We start from the raw sequence: 23,692 nt of genomic DNA on the forward strand, positions 1-23,692 counted from the left end.
ATTTTATAGATATTTTTAATTTTATATATATATATATGTTTTTTCATGGTACTACTTACTTTTTAGCAAACAGTTGTCTATATTTCTCAAACTATTGAAGCTTCAGCAATTTCTATAAGCTCATTAGAAAGAAGGTTAAATTTCCTTTTAAATAAGCTAATTTATAATCCAAAATAATAATATCAAGTACTTTGTGGCCCAAACATAAGAAATAGCAAGTTTCTAATTATTTCCAAAAACTTTCGACTTCATTTTTCTCAAAAATATTATATAAGTTTAAAACGTGCACTATTCATGAAAAACACCTTTCGAAAGGTATACAATGCATTGGGGTTATTTTAAAAATTGATGCAGAAATCTGTAATTAATTGCAAAAAAGTAGGCCTCACAACAGCCTCGGCATTATGAAAGGAATTCACCTACCATAAGAACATAATTAATCAGAAACATCTAATCCAGTGCCATTTTTTGCATTTTGTTCATCGTTACATCAATGACCTATTCAGTTCAGATAGAACAGAAAAACAACATGCCAAAAGAAGAAGTCTCGGAAGTCAGAACTTAAATCAAAAATACAATAAAATAAATTATATTTGTGTGAATAATATCTGAAAAAAGGACAAAAGGCATCCTTTCCTAATTTAAGAAAGGACAAGGACAATCAGGTGTTAAAAAAGGACTGTCCTTTCCAAAAAAATGGCAGTTGGCAACCCTAATTAAAATGGAAATATAACCAGTTACTAATTCATTTATTGATAGTACAAAAAATTTCGGTACTTTTCCGTTAGCCGGGCGCAAGCGAAAAACAGTATTGGGTAAAACTGTTTTCTTTACAATTCATTAATATTTGATTATAGTTGAACTTGTTTTGCTTACTATTAATTAATATTTGTTTATAGTTGAACGTTTTCGACTTTTTTCCGTTGACTTGGCTCGCGTTTGGTTCACAATTGGCGACATTTGCGCCCGGCTAACGGAAAAGTACCAAAATGGTAAAAATTTCAACTTAAAAATGAAAAAGACGTAAAAGAAAAAAGGTTTTTGTGACTTTTTTTTTTTGAACCAATGGTTAGCTTTTTACATAACTAACAACCCAAAACTGTTTTCAATTTCTACAATTTATAATTCATGTAGAAAGAGCCAAAAACTCACATTAAATATGTCATGTTTGTTGAAGAAAATGCTACTGAATATTAACAGTCCCATTAAGAGAAATGTGAGTGTTACACACCAAAAGTTTACTGCGGCGAGTTCAAAGCGCTTTTTTTTTTTCCAAGTAAAGCGCCTATTGATTTGCCGCCCTTTCAGAATTCACTTTTAACAAAATTCTGTCTTAGAAGTAAATTATGTCCACTCTTGTGCGTTCATATAATATTCTTAAAATTTGTTTTAATTTATGTTATACATTCTCTCACTCCTGATTGTGATTGTGCTTAAATTTTCTGAAATTTAGTTTTCAATAGTTACTTGCTTTGTGGTCGTTTGAGTTTGGAAAAATAACCTGTTTGAATAATACTCGATTTTCACTGGTTACAGTTATTCTCAAGTTTTTTTTGCAAATTCCAAAATTCAATAAGGGTAGATCTTGCACAATATGTTATGTGTAATTTTGGAAAATTTGAGCAGCGTTACGAGTCTAAACGGAAGTAAAAGGAGTTATAAATAACGTCACTTAAGAGATCTGGTTTAGAAAAGAGTTACTAACCAAAGAGTGTAGCAATTAATATCTTGGAGATACGATATTTAGCACGCGGTAGTCTTCGCAAAGCCTGTATGTTCCATTTTTCTTTGATGCCATATGTGGACAAGACCAAAAGCTGGGCTAGGCTTATAGATTTCAAGATTCACCATTTGTTGCAACTTCTTTTTGTATTTATGGCGCGTCAATATCTGAGGTTATTGGCGCCCAGAGCTTTTGATATTTAACAAGGCTTCCGGGCTGTGTACTCTTGTTACAGACTGTTCGGACAGTGAGATGTATGAGTGTGGATGCTCATAGAAAGAGAAAATTTAAAAGCCAGCAGTTAGATTCGAACCCATGATCTCTGAGTTGGAATCCAGCATACGCAAACCACTCAGCTAATCCCTTCCCATGTTTATCAATTTTTAAAAAAATCATTAAATACTCATATTGCACAATAGAATAAAATCTTTATTTTCTCCCAATAAGAAATGATCTTTTTTTGTACATTACAAACATATCTGACTAACTATCTTACACCAGCATTTCAAAATATAAAATATTAAACTAAGTTGGCTCACAGAAATAAAAAAAAGTTTGTATCCCAGTTGTAGGGTCTTTAAACGCAAGAAATACCTCAACCAAATATTAAAAAACAAAAATAATAACATGAATAAAATAACTTTACCCTAAGAGGGATCTAGGAAAAAAAATACTATAAAAAAGTTTACGTCAGTCAGACAGATAGTATTAGTAAAACAAATCTAGACAATTTAACTGGACATAGATATACAGTGTGTGATAAGTGGCCGTATTTAAGGAGGTAATTCGAAAGAGGAATTCGCTCGCGACCTCCCCAGATGAGTTATATTCAAGGTTTACTCTATTTTTACACCATGTAGCACGCTTACAAGCAATTTATAGCCCGGACTTTAAGGAAATAGTCTACAAAAAAACGAAAACATAACACCTTCACAAAAGAACATGCATATTTTTATAACATAAAAATCATTCCGTATACATAACCATTCATTTCAATTTTCACTTAAATACAACTCAATTTTTTAAATCACTTCATTTAATAAATGAAAATCGTTTTTTAAAATTTTAATTCAATTCTCTACAATTTTCTTTTAAAGGCATTTTCTTCTTGTCAAATAATATTAACCAAAAAAAAATGAGCGTAACTGATAATAGAAGCACCAAATTTATTGCAGGATACAGAAATTAAAGTTGACTTTAATGTTACACATGTCCGCAAGGTTTTGATTTATTCGTTGTAGCTTGCATTTTCTCTGAACATGAGAGAGCTACGATATGAGACCTATCCAAATTTTATGAAGTGTAAAAGGAAACTTGACGTAACAGCTCCCTCACAGTCCCGCTACTATCGATAATTCCCAAATAAAAGCGATAGACCTAACACACATTATGTCAAAGTTCTAATAAAACCTATTGTGCAGTTAATAGAACAGAGTATGTAAAATTCCACTTAAAGAACGTTCCCTCCAAAAAAAAAAAAAAAAATTAATAATCAAATGTATTAAGTGCATTCATTATTTTGTGCATCAGTGCATTACAGACATTCACTTTCACTTTCAAAAAAAATGCTTTAAAAACTAAAAAAATCTTAACAGAAAATTGGCAGATACTCTAAAAGTTTGTAATAAAATTTGTGCTTAAAGTTGTAGTAATGGGTCACTTTTAGTGCCACTAAATCTTTATTTTTGTATTATTATTTAATTGAGTTTCACTCTTGTTTAATTAAATTTCATTCTTATTTAATTAAGTTTCATTATTTAATTAAGTTGCCTTCTTATTTAAGCGAGTTTCATTCTTATTTAATTTAGTTGCATTCTTATTTAATTAAGTTTTAATCTTACTTAATTAAATTTCATTCTTATTTAAATATGTTTCATTCTTATTTAATTACGTTTCATTCTTATTTAATTAAGTTCAGTTACGTTTAATTTCATTAAGTAAATTATTCTGTATTAATTCTGGTATTATTACTTCTTCAATTAATGTGTATTGCTTATCCTTTTTAATATTAATTTGTTATTCTATTTTGATCGGTATTATTCTAAAACACTGCCGTATTATTCAGTTTTTATGTGATGATTTGATTATTATTGTTTCTAATTGATATTGTGCCATGAGCTTAAACACTGTACGGGTCTTCCTCTAAAGGGCAAATAAATATATTGAAATGGTAAGTAAAATAGCCCTTACGGATCAACCGACTTTCTTTAAATTTGGAAATTTGGTTACATATTTAATACCTACTAATATTAAATTATGCAGGTTTATTCTTTTTTATAATACATTAAAATGGGAAAGTAAGCCAGCCCAATCCTTTATCCTTTTTATGCGGTTTCCTTAGAAAATATTTTAAAATAAATCTGTTTGAGTGCAATCAAATTTTGCATTTAGTATGCAAAAAAAAAAACTGTTGCTAATAATCACCCGAATTTAGTAGCAAATTTGTATTTTCTTTTAATGTTATATTTTTCTGAACTCTGAATTTTCTTTTACAATTAGTTGGTGGTTGTAGACCTACTGTAAAGTCAGTTATTGTTCCTATTTTTTTTTTTTTTTTATACGTGGCACTCCTCCAGAACATCCTATGAACCAATTTTTATAGGAAAAAAAAAATTAAAAAAAAGTGATAGGCCTCTCTACGTGTGTTTCAGTAGGAGTGGTTTTCGATAAAATTGCAAAAAAAAAAGTGTCAAAATGAACCTAGTAAAGTCTGTTGGCTAATTGCTGAATTTTAACTTTATTATCGCATTTCTGGCCACCTCAAAATTTGAACTACTCTGCGATATTTCATTTTTGTGTTTTGCTGTCCGTTTACAAATCAATTTCTTTTTTGTATAAGTCACTCGTTAATAATTATTTTACGTTTTATCATAAAAGAAATTATAGAAATTTGTTAAAATCATGGTAGGTACTATTTCCTACTATTCATCGTAGAAAAACTCACAATGAAAATCTATTTAGAACCATGATAAAATTTTTAAACTGCCATGGTTTGGATTTTTTTTTGTTTTGGCATGGATAAATTTTTGAAAATTAAATTGGCCCATGCTGCTCTTTCACTGATTAAAACGCAAATTTCAATATTTTACTATCGTATAATTTGAAAAACTAAAATTTCAATTGTATAGAGTAAATTTATTTTTTAAATATTAATAATAATAATAATGATAATAAAAGGATTCACTCAGTTAGGTTAACGAACTGGTTTCTCAAACTGAGATCCTAGGTCCTATTCTGCTGCTGGCCCTTAGATTTTCACTTCCTCTGGGCTATAGCTCATCGTCTGGAGGCCGGCAGTGCACTGGCTAAAAACTCCTGCTGTAAATGACCTTAAATGTTGACGCGCCTTAAAAAAAATCGGTATGAACTCTCTCAGAACTTTCATTTTCAATAATTCTCCAAAAAAAAATTTAGTGTACATTGGTTTAATTAAAAAATAATTTGTGGAAGTTTGATGTCCCTTCTTCAAAGAAATAATTTTTTTCCGAAAAATATTTTAGACTTGTGATTTAGTGATTAATTAATATTACAGGCGCCACGGTAGCCGAGCGAGTTAAGAGGCGAGACCTGCGAAGCTAATATGTATTGTGGTACTGGGGTTCGATTCCCCGTTCTTAGGCCTTGGATTTTATTTAATGGTTAATAAAAGAAATTTACAGTGAAGTATGTTTGCTAGTTGCCTCCATCCACGACACCTAATTGGTAGTTGGACGTTAAGCCCCGCCTGAAAAATAATTAATATTACATTAGAGTAGTGAACAGTCAGAATCAAGGAAGTTGCAAAATAAAATAAGTACGAGCTTCGATCAACTTATTTTCTTCAAAGCACTGAATATTTGGCCACTGTTAAACTATTACAACACAGAACTTAAAACCGTTCATTCTACTGAAATGAAACTTTGGAGTAAAGTCATATTTTAAAGTTTTATGTCTCGTACAGAAATTGTAGCCATCATCACAAATTAAACTGCGAATACAGCGCAATTGCAATATTATCTCTGAACAGGATGAAAGAAGTTGGACAGCCACGTCGAACTGAAGTTGGAAATATTTGTCTGGCCAAATGTTATTGAAATCGGGTTAATCTTTAAAGAATTATTACTAATAATAGTATTAGAGGTGGTGTTGCATACATGGGCAAACTCCTCTTCTCGGATCGAATGACAGTTAATTCATGAAAATCGGTTCGCGTGTTTAGGAACTGCAGTTTACAATTAACTTAAACTAGTAGAACAATTTCTGAATTTCGGAAAATGCAGTTTTCCCCATTTTTAGCTATTTTTTTTTCCAAAATCTATTCAATCTTCGTTGTTGCAAAAAATTGCACTTTTGTATTTTTCAGGATGACGGTTTTTCGTGCAGTTTTTGATGATTTGTTTCAGTTATAAACATTTTTCGTTTTTGACGATTCATTACCAGTGGAATACCATCCGAAGATGGTGAAGATTTATCAGGAAAAGGTTGCTTTCAGTTGCTTTTCAAAAATGAAAACTAGGCTACTGAATTTAAACGTAGTAATGTGCTTTTCTTGAAAATCTGATAGTACGGACGGATGGCTCAAAACTGCTGGTACAGATGAAACTTTTAGATGCATAATAGACGATCAGCGATTAAATTTTGTACGGGGTAGCTGACAAAACAGCTGTGGGCAAGATAGGTACTGTATTTGTTAAATGCTATACGAAAACAAATGCATGTCTTGCATCCAAACTTAATGCAAAAGCCGACTCTCAGAGCTGCAAATATTATCAACTGGTCAGGCTTCATCCAGTGATCAAAAGTTAAATTGTAAAATAGCTTTCAGCATGGCAATTTCCGAAACGGCATGCAGGGAATAATCTTTCTAGAATCTTTTATTATTTCTAAAAAAAGTCTAAATAGTTTGCGAAATTTGGAGACATTCTGTTATATCCTTTGACTCATTAGAGTTTCCTATTTGTTTTATGAGTTGTAATTATAATTATGTTTTGCGAATTGATACAGAGCATTGGGATGAAAATTTATTATCTCTTCTTTTTTGAAGTTTACGATTCAAGAAGGCACAACATAATCGAACATTTATTTGAGAAAAATTTCCGAATTCGTATCAACATATGGTTAAGATGTCTTGCTTTGATAGCCATGAATTGAATTATTAAATTTTTTGTGCCTAACTTCAATCCAAATCAATACACTAAAAACTACCTGGCTATGTAATTCAGATCTATTATGCAAATCGCCCTGCGCCACCCTACTGTAATTTGTGTTTTAGTACGCCGGCAGTATATAATATTATGTAAATTTATTTTTCAATTCATGAGAGATAAATCTCCTAACGAAACCTTTTAAATAGTTTTTCCAGTCTAAAAAGTTAAATCAAGAGTTGTATAAACGAGAAAAGGTACTAGGAAAACTATATACAGTTTATACTTCCAAATTTCGTCTAAATCTAGGTAAAATTAATAATAACTCTGACATTGAGCCTGTAGAATGAAATTGACTTTTCTTTTAATTTACCGACTGTCATGAGTAACATGCGCGAAAGATGTAGACTGAATGTCATCATCTAGACGGAGTATAACGTTATATAAGGCTCCAAAACATTTAAGTTGTTTACAATAATTGCTATGGCGCCAATAAACTCAGATGTTGAACCGCCTTAAATTAAAACTGTCAGGACAGTTGTATAAGGGTTGATCGTCAAAAGGAGGAGCGTGAAAAAGCATAACATTGAAAAACACTTAACTTTGACAATTTTTTTCTTTTTAAAAAATAAAAATAAAATAAATTAATAAATAAAGAAGAAATTCCAAAATGCGTTGCGTCAATATGGTTTACACTCTCAAATACGACGGGACATGCTTCGAATGTTGTGGCTTCTCTTTCCAGGCTTGCTGAAAATAACGAAGTTTGTCCTTTAAGTTGTTCGCTGAGCGAAAGAAACGGTCTAATTCGACGTAACGATTAGCATTCGTTAATGATCAGAGATAACCTAAATCCAACATTGCAATGCAACTATTACACCTCATCCTATAATAGCTGATGCAACGCTACTATTATGTCCTTCTCGCCGCCAATATTCAATTAATTCTACAGATTATTTGGTCCTATTGCTTGACGACGATGTCTTTTGCCAGCAGTAAAGAGGATGGTCTCATAATGAAAATGTAGCCACGCTGTGAAGGAATTAAGATCAAACTACGCTAATCGACAGTAAACTTTTCGCTTCGATACTTCAATCTCATGTCGTTTATCTAATAGCCTAAAAGTTGCTTAAAGACGGAATTCTACCTTAACAAATCTGTTGGAGGAGACAATCTGTACGCTATTTACTTCCTAAAGACTTGTATTTCCAGGGTGACAATGGTGGACGCCTTCCTATATACATTGAAGCACCGAAGTATTATTTCTGTAAAAACGAAGCCTATTTGTTCTGAAAGGAGCGTTATTGCGGACTGCCAATTTTTACCCCATTCAAAATTATTACTTACTTACCTACTCAAGGGCTATAACGGTCCATGAAGGACGAGCCTCAGCCACTACAGCTCTCCAGCTATCTCTGTCTCTTGCCGACGTTCTCCATCTCTGCTGACCAAGGGCTTCCAAATCGTCCTGTATGTCGCTCAACCATCCTAGTCGAGGCCTAACCCTCGGCCTTTTTCCACCAGGGTGTCCATATAGTGCTTTACTGGGACCTCTCGTCTCCTCCATTCGGTGCAAATGTCTCAGCCATCGTAGTCTATCAGACTTTATAGTGGCTACTATATCAGGCTCACCGAACAGTTCAACGACTTCTCGATTCGTCCTGATTTTATAGCCATCTTACGTCCTTACAGGTCCGAAAATCCTTCTTAATACTTTTCTCTTTCCCACCTGCACAACCTTTGGTCGTCCGCTTTGGGTAATACCCATGCTTCCTAACCGCAGGTAACGATTGGACGCAGTGTCTAGTATATCCTTATCTTCATAGCTCGGGACAAGAATTTCCTTTTAAAAACTGGCTGCAGCGCACAGAGACATCTATTACCGGCTGCGATTCTCTCACACAGATCTTCCCTAACACTGTTATTAGAGGTTAAAACTGCTCTCAAAAGTATTTAAATTATTTCATCCCTTCAAAAGAGGTTTTCCCCACCCGTAGGTTTTCAAGATGACTAGTTAGATGACTACTGTGAGGGGTAGATGGTGCTCTAGAGACGTAGCGAAGGCAGGCCATCTAAGAGAGGAGACTCCAAACAAACTCACTTGGTTCTCCAGGTTGGTGGTTGGACGAGGGGATTGACACCCCCTCCCATTAAAAATCTTTCTCGTTATTGAACAGCCACATATAGTTAGATAGTTCAAAACTATTAACTCTGATTTTTGGTGAATATCGAGGGTGCGGTCTTGAATAAAAACAACTTTTTTGCTTTATACCAACGTTTCGGTAATTTTTACTACCTTCTTCAGGGTATTATAAAAAAAAGTTTGTGAAGTTAAATGTAGAGCTACGAGTATATCATCATCATAACTGTTCTAGACCGCACCTCGATATTCACCAAAAATCATCTATCAACAACGGTCGAAAAAACCAAAACCACTATTAACTCTGTTTAATTTTCTGGCTATTCTTGGCTAATCGGAACTGCAATCTCTGTTTTCTCATAAACTTCTGGACTAAATATTTATATTGAATAAAACCTACACAAAAATTTAATTTGACTGTTTTTCCAATACAATTTTTTTATACCAAAAACATGATCTTTAACTCTCTATAACCATGCCTATAAATTTACTTCTTCTAGGAGGAGGTTATATTATCGTATAAGTGTAATTTGCAGGTATGAATTAAATCGTAAATATGAGTTACACTGTTTGCTACCTTCAACAACTCTAGTTACCTTCTCTTGTCCTACCGTAGTAATCTTGCAAAATTTTCTGTTTTTTTATATTTTCATCAGAAATACATATTTGATGAGGTTCTCTATGTCAAATGTCAATCACAAAAAGAATCACATAACAGAATCGATTTTTCTGTATTTTGAGAAATCGTTCTAATCATTTGATCTTTTTCTACTGTTTACAGACATACATAAATCGATAAATTTGACTTGAAACATATTTATCGAAAAATTCAATTCAAGATACTTCTGTGAACAGGGGTGGATTAGATTACTTCTGAAGTAATAAGAATTAAATAAAACTTAAACGTTCGTGTTTGAAGAAAATGTATAAGTTATGACCTTGAGAATAGCAATAGGAAAAAGTCGTGTGAGCTATAAAACAAATTCTTTTCTCAAATTCTTCATTTTGCTTAATTATTACAATTTGGGGGGGGCGCATTAACTTTCTATTAGCTCCCCTTAGCTAATATTTGCCACGGGAGCTGACATTTTAATATTAATTTGACTAGAGCTCTAGTGGGAAGGGAACAGCTACCCTAACCTGCCTCCTCAATGTGATGCCAACAGAAAGATGTTTTGAGTCTCTAGTCAGATTTTAATGTGAACAGTAACTATGTTACATTAACCAGTTAAGCGTGTTTGACGTTTATACACGTCAAACTAAATCCCAATTAAGGTGCCATAAATAAGATAAAATAATATAAAAATTTCCATTAACTATAAAAACTCGAAATTTTAATAAAATACAATAAGAATATTATTTGGTGGGATGTTTGCCTTTATCTTACCAATAGAACTGCCAAGTATTTTATACGGATGGTGGTTGGAGGGAGCCAGCCAAATGATAAGTGGGTTGGTACATGTTTGGTCTCCGCATTAGAGATTGGGGAATTACGCACACAAATAGAAGCTCTCAACCCTTGTGCAATGCCCGTTTTTACCTTACATAGATAGAGATTCAGACCTCAGTACGAGCATGATTTCATTTTGCACAAAATTCAAAGCTCTTTCCTTCCTTTGGAAAAGCTCTTGCGTCCCCCTAGTTAACTAGAGCAATGCATACGTAAAGCGGTACAATATTTTGAAATGCAAAGAATGTTCTGGTAATCTCAAGCCCCAGAAATTGCAGAAAAAGTGCTCTTGCAGTGACTATTACGACTATTGTAAACTTTTAGTTGTTTTGCCCTGCGTTCGACGTGTATACACGTCATTGTCTGATTTTTAATTCCGCACACTGTGGTTTTTTTTTAAAAAAAAAAACTAAATTCCACGCTTAACTGGTTAAATGCTAATTTCACATTTAGTAAATATCCCAATTTTTTGAGATAAAACAGCTAAGAACTTTTAAGTTTTACTGTAAAAGAGTGTTTATACAAGCATTTTACAAAAGCTTGTAATAATTGTGTCCACGCGAGACTGTATTCCTGTAGATTTAAAAGTGGGTTGTTTGCGACTTAGGAAGTCCTAGTAGTGCAAGTAACGAGGCACTGGCAGCACCCAGTTTGGTCAAACCACACCCATCAGCAATTCGCACATATGAATACCTCTACCAATTAGTTTAAAAATCTATATCTAATGGGGTGAGGACCAACTAAGAAAATGTAGCATTCAGTGGTGTATAGTTACAGGCATGAATCCTTTACAGTTAATCTTCATTAACCTAATTTAAATGATTTCAAATGAGACAAAAAAAATGACAATGGTTATGGTACAAAAATGGCAAACCTACAAAGCTTTTGTGAAATTATGGTTTCATTCAACAATATTAGTATTCAACAATATTCATTAGTCATTGACGAATAAATTCAATAAAAAATAAATTATTAAATTTGCGTTCAGTTTCAGTTTAGAAATAAAATATTGGAAGTGAGGGGGCACCTTTGAACAGTTTTAATTTCTCGCCAGACATTTAAAACATTTATGATAAGTAATTTTCTCCATATTTTGTGGTAGACCTGTTGTATAATTGACAGAGTTTCCCTTCGTTTTCATTGTTTGGTAAAGTCAGAATTGAGAAATGTTATATTTCGTAAGGTGGAAGTAAAATTTTTGTTGCATCTTTGGAAGTATATTGTGAAGATTGTAGCGGACAAGGTATTGTTAGTCCCATATTAACATTTGTAATTCGTATTTACAAAAGTCTATTTGCTTGCAAAAAGTGTTGGATATTATATTTTCTTTTATGGAAGGAGAGGTGGCACATTTCAACATCACAGTTAAAATGTGCCCTACCGACCGGCAAGTTTGTGACTTTTTTTTGGTTTAATCGCAGAGAAGGGGAAAGTGGTCCGAAGCTACATTAAGAAGCGCAACAAACCGAATATTTTGTTCAAACTTCCTAAACCCATCACACTTCGAGTACAACATCCTGAACTAAGTCATTCTTGATTTTTGAACTAGATTACAGTGGTTTAAAAGAGAAAGTAATGTATTAGTGAGAGAAATAACTGATAAAAGGTAGATTCAGAGTAAAGTAATATCATTTCTTTCTATTTTATATTGTGTTCAAAGCTACCCCACCAGTGGGGCAGATATTAACATTTGACTCAACATTTTTAGATTACAAAAATATAGATATGTATGTAAAGTACCAACTGAAAATAAAAAGGTTCAATAATACGATTCTGTGCACTCTGTAACAGAAAATGTAGATTCTGTTCAAATGTGCCCCCCTCTCCACTACTACAAATCAAAGAAACGTATCTAAATTAATCAAATAATATCAATGGTAGCGAAACATTACCGATTGGTAACATTAAAAGAAATTAAACTTTTTGTAAAGTCTATCGGTTGGTCACATGGGCAGCTCAGATCACCAAATTATGTTGAACCGATGCAAATATATTGCCTGAACTTGCCTAGCATAGCCTTTCAACATGAAATTCAGAAGCAGATTCTATATTCTTATCCTATTGTAAAATAGTAAATAAAAACCACTTTGTAGCGGTTCCATTGTTACATGACCAATCTAATCCTATAAACTGTCAAGTATTGTTTTTAGAAATTAAAGATAACCACTTTAGACTTGTTTTTGGTGGCAGAGAACAGAACCTTTCTTGTTAGATTACAAATTTCTTTGTACTAATCAGTTTATGCAATAGTTTGTTCTTCAGTATTCAGATTTTTAGTTTATTTCAAAATGTCAAACCAGTTAGAATCACTAAAACAGGTTTGCTTTGACAGATTAAACAAAAGATATATTTTTCGAATATTGCAAAAAGAAGATAAGACAAACAATTTTTGTTTAAAGTCGGTTTTTTTACAATCTGTCATCTGAACATTTTTTTCGTTTGCAACTTAAATCTTTTGAGCAGCTCAACTGTTGCTCTCTATGAGCAGTGTAAGTGTTTATATTTGCACAATGGGTAGCTCAATGTGTACATAGGTCGTGCAATGAGTAATGTCCTGTGGACAGATCCAGTGTCTAGAAGTACCACAAAAATCTAGACATTTCATGAGTGCCTAAATAATGAATCATATACAGGGTGACCAAAGTTATATGCTCCACCCACTTTTTTTTTTAACGGCGGGAAATTTCGAAAAAATAAAAAACACATATTTAATCATTTTTAGTCTAGTTTATTTTCAGTGATTGACCCATTTTTTTAAACCCCTGTATCTCGAGATACAGCATCCAACTTTTGTTTTTCAATTGGAACGTCATATTTTTTGTTGCATATTTTTGTAGTATTGGAGCTCCTAAAAACAACAAAACAAATTTTTTTTGAAATCGGTTAGGTTTTTCAAAAGTTATGGTAATTTAAAATCTGAAAAACAAATTTCAGTTTACTGTCAAAATTACGTTATTTTTTTTTTAAAGAATCTGTTCAAACTGGGCACAGCCAACGGATAGGCAAGCCAAAACTCTGGACTCCCACGCTTTGCTTGTAGCCAGCACTTATGGTGGCGAAGTCAAGATCTAGACAGGCTAGAGTAATTCGACGTTTCAGATCATCGACTGAAGCCACGGGATTAAGGATACTTTACACTTTATTTTTTTAGGTATTCCCACAAAATATAGTCCATTTGGGTCAAGTCCGAAGATCGAGGTGGCCATTGGATGGGACAATGAGTCCTTACGCACTTTTAATGGAAATTTCTGCCCAGCTAACCTCGAACCACTCTCGCCGGGCAACCATCTTGTTGAAAATACATATCTATCCGACGTTGTAGATGAACATATTCAAACGGAACTGGCAAAATGTCTCTGAAAAAAAAGTTGGATACGTTTCACCAGTTAAGTTCTCTCTGTAGAAGTATGGGCCGATTAGTTGATTTCTTATAACTCCACCTAAACGTTTGTAGAAAAAACAACCTGAACGTCGAATACTTCTAGCCTGCCTAGATCTTGACTTCGCTACCATGAGTGCTGCTACAAGCAAAGCGTGTGAGTCCAGAGTTTTGGCTTGCCTATCCGTTGGTTGTGCCCAGTTTGAATAGATTCTTTAAAAAAAATAACGTAATTTTGACAGTAAACTGAAATTTGTTTTTCATATTTTAAATACCCATAACTTTTGAAAAACCTAACCGATTTCAAAAAATTTTTTGTTGTTGTTTTTAGGAGTTCAAATACTACAAAAATATGCAACAAAAAATATAACGTTCCATTTGAAAAACAAAAGTTGGATGCTGTACCTCGAGATACAAGGGTTTAAAAAAATGGGTCAATCACTGAAAATAAACTAGACTAAAAATGATTAAATACATGTTTTTTATTTTTTCGAAATTTCCCGACGTTAAAAAAAAAGTGGGTGGAGCATATAACTTTTGACACCCTGTATGTCGAAACGTTGACATTTAAAAACAAATTGTTAAGACTTATTTTTTTTTTTTTTTTAAAAAAAAAAGCGTTCGAACTATTTTAAATACAATAAAATCGCAAAGAAGTCGCACCTACTTTTCAGACAGTCGTTTTTCTTCAAATTTGAAAATTAGCTTGGATACTATTTAATTCCAATTAATATTTAAATCCAAAAGTTCCATTCAAAAGTAAAGTACACCTATCACCCGATTTACACGGAAGATAGGTTCCAGAGAAAACCGTGTAAATCGAAATCGATGATTTTTATACGTAAAACCGTGTAAATCGAAAATAAACTAAATGTGCATAATTCAGTTATTTATTTCAAAGTAAAATAAAACTAAATACATCTTAAAAAACATAAAAATAATAATAGTGCATATAATTCATTTTACTTGTAGAAGCTAGAAATATAAATTTAAAAATTGAACTAAAAATTCATTATGAACTGCTATCACTTTCATAGACTCTTCGTTTTTTCTTTCTGTTTACTATGATGTCACTTTCATCACTCAATTTGGTGCAATTCACTTTCGTTGTTAGATGAATAAGAAGCAATTTCAGATCGCTGAACCTTCGTAATGAAATCCGTAATTAACAATTGTGTTTGGTTTTTGGTCAAATCCTTATAGACCTCCTCATATTGGGTTAAGCATTTATTAATATTTCGCTGAAATAGGAGAGCTCGTTCAACATTTGGGTCATTTTGTACAAAATGATTACCCAATTTTCGCCCTAATTCAAGTCCTTCACGGATAACTTTTGCTGTGAACGCTACTGGATCAGACTCCTCTTCATCAGGATCACTATCACGAATATTTGTTGCATTAACAATGTCAACTAAATCATTCTCATCTAGTTCTTTGTCCGCCATTAGTTCTACAACAACTTTGTCGACTTGATGAGCGACGGACTGGGGCTGGCTCTCATTGTACCGGGACCTTAGTACATACAAAATAGGAATTACACTTTTTGTACCACTTTTTAGGTTGGAATAAATGGAATTCCTAGAATTATTACTACCAATGTAAACAAATCGAACGGAATTAAAAAATGTGCGGATTTTTTTTTTTAAATTTCATATTTTAAAAACCGTGTAAAATTGAAATCGTGTAAATCGGGGGATAGGTGTAATGCCTATTTTTTTCAGGCAGGCTATAAGATAACAAATTAGTTGTCGTGGACGGAGGCGACTAAATCATTCTCTTTACAATGAATTCTATTATTATTATTATTATTAACCATTGAATAAAATCCAAAGCCTAGACCTGGAATTGAACCCACTAATCAACAATACATAGCAGCTTTACTGGCCTCGTCTCTAACCACTCGGCTACCGTTGCGTCTAAAAATTGTCCATTAAATGTGTCTCAAAAAGCTTACTATCGCGTCCTTTCGATGCACCTTAACCAAATATCAAATTTCAATAATCTTCAAATTGAGTTTAAAGCTAAGCTCTTATATTTATCGAGTAGTCCATTTTTAATATTTTCTAGAATTGTAATTATATTTATGTTGAAGTTAGTGATATCAGTGAATCGTAATATTATAATTACCACGAAGTTTTACCTAATCATTATATAAAAATGTTTTCTTTTAATTATTGCATTCATCCAAATATTTGGATTTCGATTCTCTGGCAATGATACGACAAGTGCAGTTTTACTGTAAACATAAATGTGGACAGTACAACAGACTCTAGATCAGCTTTTCCCAACCTTTCGCGTACCACTTGGTAGTACATCATGCTAAATTGTACCACTTCGTAAAAATTATTGTATTTCGTGAAATTTCTTATTCCGAGTGTGTTATTTTATTATTATTACCTTTATTTGTATAGAGATACACTGCTCCACAAAAAAAGTGGCGCACTTTAAAAATGCGTTATTTTTTTTTCTCTGTAACTTTTTTGTTCTACATTTTATTTTAGTTAGCAAATATAAGAAGTATAAAGTTACGTGAGGGCTAAAATAAAATAAAAAATGATCTAAAAGAAATAAAAACCTTTAATTTAACAAAAAAGTACTTCTCAGCAAAAAATGAATTTGAAAAAAAAAGTATTTCTTCCGATTAAAAAAAGAGAAAAAGAATTTTAGTAACGTGTATTGCTCGCATTACTGCATCCAATCTCCTCGGCATACTCCTTATTAAATCTCTCACGAAATCTTGTGTTAATTCCTCCCACATCTCCACTAGAGCACCTCGCAACTCTTCTGAGCTCCTGGGAAGATTATTTCTCCATCTTAATCGTCTACCCAGCTCATCCCAAAGATGTTCAATTGGATTTAAATCCGGGCTGCTTGCTGGCCACCTCAAAACACGAATGCTAGTATCCTGTAGATATTGAACAACACAGGCGGCAGTGTGTGGTCGGGCATTATCTTGCATAAAAATAAAATTTTCCCCAATAATTGGTGCATAGGGTATCACATATTGCTGCAAAATTTCCCTCACATACAAATCTGCACTCAAGATTGCCGTGTTGAAGACGTGGAGCTCAGTCTAAGCCCCCATAGAAATCCCAGCCCACACCATCACTGAACCACCTCCGAATGATAGTCTACCAGAAATATTGCACGGAGCGTAGCGCTCTCCAGGCCTTCGATAAACTCGTCGCCTACCATCAGTTGCGTAGAGAGCAAAACGGGACTTGTCTGAAAAGAGAACGTTTCTCCAATCGTTCCCAGACCAGTTGCGGTGTTCCCTAGCGAACTCTAGATGGGCTCTCTGATGGTCTACGGTGAACAATGGTCCTGTGGCTTGCTTCCTAGAGCGTAAATTCATTTCAGCGAGCCTTCTTTGTACATTTTCGGCACTGTCTGAAACTCCACGAACAGTAAGCAGTGTTTGAGCTGTTTCAGAAGCAGTTCATGTACGATTTCTCAGAGTGTGAATTCTGATAAATCGGTCATCAAGTGCTTCTGTGGCTCTTGGTCGACCCGAATCTTGTCTGCGAGTGCAGAGGCCTGTCTCCTGGTAACAATGAATGGCTCTACGGACGGTGGACTCAAGCAACCCTAACGTTCGTGCTGCGAACCGCTGACTCCGTCCATCCTCAACTAATGCAATAATACGGGCCACTTGCTCTGCTGTAATTGAGAGTTTGCAATGCTTTCGGCTTGAAAAAAGTCGAAACGCAACTGTAGAGGTCAATAAATTTATTTACTGTTGAGGTAAAGTTCACGTTGTTGTTTACACAAAAAGACCGAAGGGGATTAAACGAGGAATTGCTTCTCTATTTACAAGAAACTTTGGGCCTTGATTCGATTAATTGTTCCCTGACAGTTTATGAAAATAATTAAAACTAATAATCTTTCCCCAAAATGTGATAAAACAAAAAATAAACGCTTTTTTCAAAGTGCGCCACTTTTTTTGTGGAGCAGTTTACAATGTATCTGTTACAAAGGAGTTCATGTTCATTTTATAAACTTTGTAAAATGTAAGTTCTTAGTTTAAAAACTTTTTTTAAATTAAATTTTAATGTTGCTTGGATAGAGCTTACTCATTACAATCAGTCTCTTTTAGCAGATTTTTACATAGTTATCATTTAAGTTCTGTCACATGATAATTCTATTAAATTTTCTTTATCTTTTATCGATAGTGATGTAGCTTTTCCTAAATTTTCTTTATAGAAGGTGTTTGAAATTCAGTTATCATTTGTGTTTTCGGGTTTTGGAAAATACTCCATGAAAGACAATTTGAATGCTGTTAATTGTGCTATTATATTTTCTCGTATATCTTGAGACAGAATAACCTTATTACTGTACATATTAACAACTATACTGTATAATATTAATAATTAAAATTATTTTTTTATGAATTCTAGGAAAAAACGTGTCTAAGATATTTTTATGATTTAATTTTTTATGTCCGCTATTATTGATTATTTTTCGTGTACCACCAACCAGCAACTCGCGAACCACTGGTTGGCAAACGCTGCTCTAGATAAAGAACGAAATCAGGTACATTACGTGGAAGGTTATGTTTTTTTTTTTTTAATTAAGAACTTTAAAAGAATTTCCGCCTGACTATGCCAAGTACAGCCCCATATCTGAGCTTCGAAAAAGATTGTAGCCCTATTGGCAGCATTAAATTGGCAGAAAAAGGTATTATTTGTATTTAATATTATATTAAAGGAGTTCAGAGCATATCTAGCTGCTTGCAATACTATTGGAAGGTTTTTTTCAAGGACTGCCAAGTTGAGAGTGTTATTTCCAAATATTCATACCAGTTCACAACTTCGATCTTTTCTTTATTATAACACCGTTTGTCGTGATTTCCAGGTTTCCCATTATTTCTGAATACAATATTCTTTGACTTGATTTTAATTAATGTCCAAATTCCACTTAAAACAATAATCTTGAAATGTGTTAATCATCTGTTGCAAGGCGACTTTATCAGTCGTTAACAATACCAGTTCGTTTGCGTACGTTAATATTTTAAACCGAGTATTATCAATCTGTGCAATCCCATCGATATTGTTTACTAAAATATTTATGAAATAAGTAGAAATAGGAGGGGTCTCAACAAACATCAGTGCTTCACACCCATGGTTGTTCCAAACACTCGGTCTTTTGTATCTTGTAAACAATTTTTAAATTTGTATATCTACCTTAACAAAAACTTACAGTTTAAAATGTTAAGTATAAGGGTTGATTAAACGCCAAAAGGTACACAAATCAGCAAGTACCCAACATTTCATTAATACTTCATTAATATTTAAATAATTCTACTGCATTAATTTTCATTAATAAGTTATTTTTTAGAATTTATTAGATGTCACAGACCCTTATACTGGCCATTTTCGTCTACAAAATATATGTTCAAGTAGCACTGTAGATTGACTGTAATATCTAGTTATCTATAATAATGAAACTATTAATTACAGGTTAAAAAGAAAAACGTTACAAAAAATAAAAAAAAATTATGAGGCTAAAAAATTCAAAACTTTTTTTTAAAAGAAACTTCACCAACATACATCAATGATTTTCAAAAATCGTCGGTTTAAGTTCATTCTTCGATTAAAGTAATTGTTATTTTATGAAGTAGTCAAACGTTTATAATAATAGGTAATAATTATCTGGCTTTATCGCAAGTAACATAGTTTTCTTCAATTACATTCTCAATGTAGGTATTCATCCCACAATGTTGTATATATGTAATAAAGTAAATAAGATATGCATATTTTTAGGACAGCTAATTATTCCAGTATTTTACTATAAGTAAAATTAGGAGGTCTAAATTAAATTACAATCGAGAAATCAATAATTGTTGTTGAATAATCTACTTGTTATTAACTGTGTGTTATTTGTGCTCTCGAATATTTCGGTAAGACGAATTCAAGACAGTAGCCTACTCTAACTTTGTCTTTTTCTACTTTAACATGCATGTACATATATGTGATTTATCATAATTATAACAAAAAAATATTATAAATGAAGTGGCCAGCATAAGGGTCTGTGACATCTAATAAATTCTAAAAAATAACTTATTAATGAAAATTAATGCAGTAGAATTATTTAAATATTAATGAAGTATTAATGAAATGTTGGGTACTTGCTGATTTGTGTACCTTTTGGCGTTTAATCAACCCTTATACTTAACATTTTAAACTGTAAGTTTTTGTTAAGGAGATTTTTGTACCTTTTGGATAGATTTTCCTTTTTGTCTATTTTACAAAGTTACATATCTGCTTTACAGATTTTTTTAAAATTTGGAATAAGCAATTCTATAATTATAACCTGATAAGGTGTTAAGTCGGAACCGTAACTACCACTGGAGAGATCTTTTTAAAGAATGACTATAGTTGCGGTCCCCCAAACCATCCCCAATAACAATGTTTTTGAAAAAGCGTTTTGAATAACATAGGAAGGTATTTGTACGTAAATAGCAAAATTAAACTGCGATTTCAGTACTTCCTTTTAAGAGGAGTAAGAAAAATAAACTACGATTGCAGTACTTCTCCCTAAAAGGCAAAGAGGCAAAGATTTTTTAATCGAACGACAATTCATTGATTTAAATCGGTTCACTCATTGATAATTTAAACGATTGCAGTACTTCCTCTTAGTAGGTGCAAGAGCATCAGCAACGTAGAGGAGCTTTAACCACTTATTCGAGCTGAATTTTATCAAAATCGTACTAAGCTTTGTAGAAATATTGGTAATAATAGTTTTAGAAAGGGCCTTATTTGGGTGGGGCGAACTCCCCTCCTTATGAGGCACGGCGTCGAGACTTTTAAAGTGCAAATCTGTACAAAATTTCGATTCGAATGACACTTCGGTCGGTTCACGTGTCGATAATTTGAAACGATTGCTATACTTCCCCTTAACAAGTGTAAGAGCTGATCGCCGCTTTAATGTTGCGTAGGGGAGCCCTAACCCTATCATCCTACCAAATTTTATCAAAATCGGGCCAAGATTTACAGAGTAATTAGTAATAATAATTTTGGAGGGGGCCTTGCATAAAGGGGGCTAACTCCTCTCCCATTCCATGTACAGGGCCGAGACCCCCAAAAGGCACATCTACATAAAATATTGAATCGAATGACACCTCATTCATGAAAATCGGTTCACGCGTTTAGGCGCTACGTTGTTTACAAAAAAGGTAACAAGAAGAAGAAGAACAAGAACTAGAACATTTTTTGAAAAAGCCGTTTTTGCTCATTTTCGGCAACTTTTTTCTCGAAACCTATTAAATCTGGGTCGTTACAAAACAAATACAGTGATAAAGGAGGGTTTGCCCTATAATTTAAAGAAAATTTGGGAATTTTATCTTTTATAGAAAAAGAGAAAAAAATTGTCAAAGTTGGGTGTTTTTCAACGTTACGCTTTTTCGTGCAGTTTTTGACGATCAACCCTTATACAACTGTCCTACCGGACAGTTTTAATTAAACCAAAAAGCTTTAAAAGCAATACCGCACAAACCCTGTAGAACTACTAATTTTTTTTTTAATTTATCTCTTTCTTTTTTTTTGTATAGTTTAATAGATCAAGATTCTTAACAAAGTTTCTAATTAAATTAGCCAATTGTCTTAAATTTTATACAAAAATGATACATTTCCTAAGGTTTCTTGTAATTCTACTCTATAGGTAAGCAGTACAATTTTGGGGTTTCCATTTAAGTTTAGGCAACAAGAAGGTGACGTCAACAAAGACGGTGACCCATTTAATAGCAACGGGCATATGAATTAAAGAAAGGCATTAAAAGTATTTCAAATAGTCTAAATATGTAATCAAAAAAAATTTGCTGAAACTGCCAAGCAACTAAAACAAAGATCTGTAACAAGTGATCCGTTCGAATTATAGTGCGTATATAATTAGTTCACCTAAACGGTTCTCCCTTAATTCGGCCATTCAATAATACTAAATTAAAATTTTCCCCCCAAAAAATATAGAAGCAATATTTTACCATTTACGTTAATAATTAATTAAATATTTTAGAAGTTCTTAAGTAAGCAAGTGAACTAGGCAATAAATCTTAGGGAATCACCGACAGAATGAATGAATCACTAAACATAGTTACCAACTCCTCAGTTAAAATCCCCTATCCAACATAAATCAGGAAAACCACCAATAACAGTATTTAAATCATCAAAATCATAACTCCAGTTATTAAAATGTAAGTACACCGACTCTATGAAGTAATTAACAGTATCATCAAAAATAACTTCAATTACAGGAGTCTTGAATTGAGTGTTAAATTTAACATTATTATTTTTTTATCAACAACTTGTTTATACCAATGATTAACCCTTTATTAGTTCGACCAAATTTTTATTTTTCACAGCTGGGGCCCATTCTAATAATCAATAAACCGTTTTTTGAATCTTGAAAAATACTTCACTTAATCACAAAAGTTTCGTACAATAATAATAATAACATATTTACGTAAATAAATCTTTATTATATAATTTATTTTTTAAACAGTGTAAATTATATGCAACAGTACTACATTAGTTGACTGGATTTATACCTGTATTTCCCATACTTGCTGCTTGACTTTTTATACCACTTTATAAAACCTGGAATTTTCTAGAAAACAGCTTTAAAGATTATTTCTAAATTTGGAATGATAATTATAGAAATATTCAACCATTAAGTTATCTTACCGCTCTTACTGGGAAATAATATATTTGCAGAGTGTCTTTCATCTAACATCTTTGTGTAAAAAATATTGTTATGACAATTAAATTTTTTTTTTATCCCTCTTAAGAAAAATAATGTACTCCCAAACCTTAATTTTTATTAAATATTAGGATATAAATTAAGATATAAAGTGTTCAAAATTTCATAATGTTCTCGTGGAGCTAGATATTAAGAGTTTACTTGAGGGCATGTTTTAGTCTATGAAAAATTTAGGTCCCATTATTTCCTAAACTTATTCATCGTCAAAATTCATATTTAATTCATATACAGAAACTGTCATGGTATATAAGTGTTAAAAATTTCATAATAACGTGACGAATGTGGAGCAGAATATAAAGACTTTAAATTTATGGCGTTTGGAACCAAGTTATGTTTAACCGCCATTATCTTCTAAACTAATAAATCTTTAAAATTGATCTTCTAACTGCAAGATAAATATAGATTGCGTTTTAAACTGAGAAAAGTTTTTAGTTTCCTTTATCTCCTAATCTAACACATTGTTAAGAGTTTATACTTTACCCTGTATATAAGGATTGATATAGTCTAGTATTGTTTATGTTTTTATAATGATCTGATGTATATGGGGGAGAGATATTGAGACATCTATTTTAAGTGTGTTTTGAACATAAAAAGTCAAGATGCCATTGTCTTCTAAACCGATTCATCGGCAGCGTTTATCTTTTACGCCTTTAATAGAAACTTATACTGTCAATACGTGCTCAAGATTTCATTATGAAGTAATGAATGTGAGTTATTGAGAGTTATATTTATGGTGTGTTAGGATCTATAAAAAGTTTAGCTGCCGATGTCGTATAAACTAATTCATCGTTAAGAGTTTATATTTTACTCGTATATAGGGGCTGATATAATCTATATTAAAAACTTTCCGGTAGGACCGTTGTATAAGGTTTGATCATCAAAAACTGCACGAAAAAGCGTAACGTTTAAAAACACCCAACTTTGCTCATAGTGAAATATGGTATATTCCAAATGGATTTCAGTTCTTCAAAGATCTTGACACAGTCTTGGTTTCAGTCTTCTTATAGCTTTACGCTTGCCAAAGCGGTAATGAGTTGACATTGTGTGAAGGGTGAGGAAGTTGTCTGTTACTATATGGTCGTGTAAGAGTGAATGGCTTGAACATCGAGTTCTCAGGAAATTT

General features: G+C 32.7%; 1 protein-coding gene across 3 annotated transcripts in view; it reads left to right on the forward strand.

Annotated features, from left to right (window-relative positions):
• The window catches only part of Calx (sodium/calcium exchanger 3), a 159,192-nt gene that overhangs the window by 113,063 nt on the left and 22,437 nt on the right, over window positions 1-23,692 (forward strand). The gene's annotated exons all lie outside the window — the stretch shown is intronic.

The sequence above is a fragment of the Rhodnius prolixus genome, unplaced genomic scaffold (assembly GCF_049639745.1).
Source record: "Rhodnius prolixus isolate KJV_2025 unplaced genomic scaffold, Rpr scaffold_12, whole genome shotgun sequence".
Taxonomy (NCBI): Eukaryota; Metazoa; Arthropoda; class Insecta; order Hemiptera; family Reduviidae; genus Rhodnius; species Rhodnius prolixus.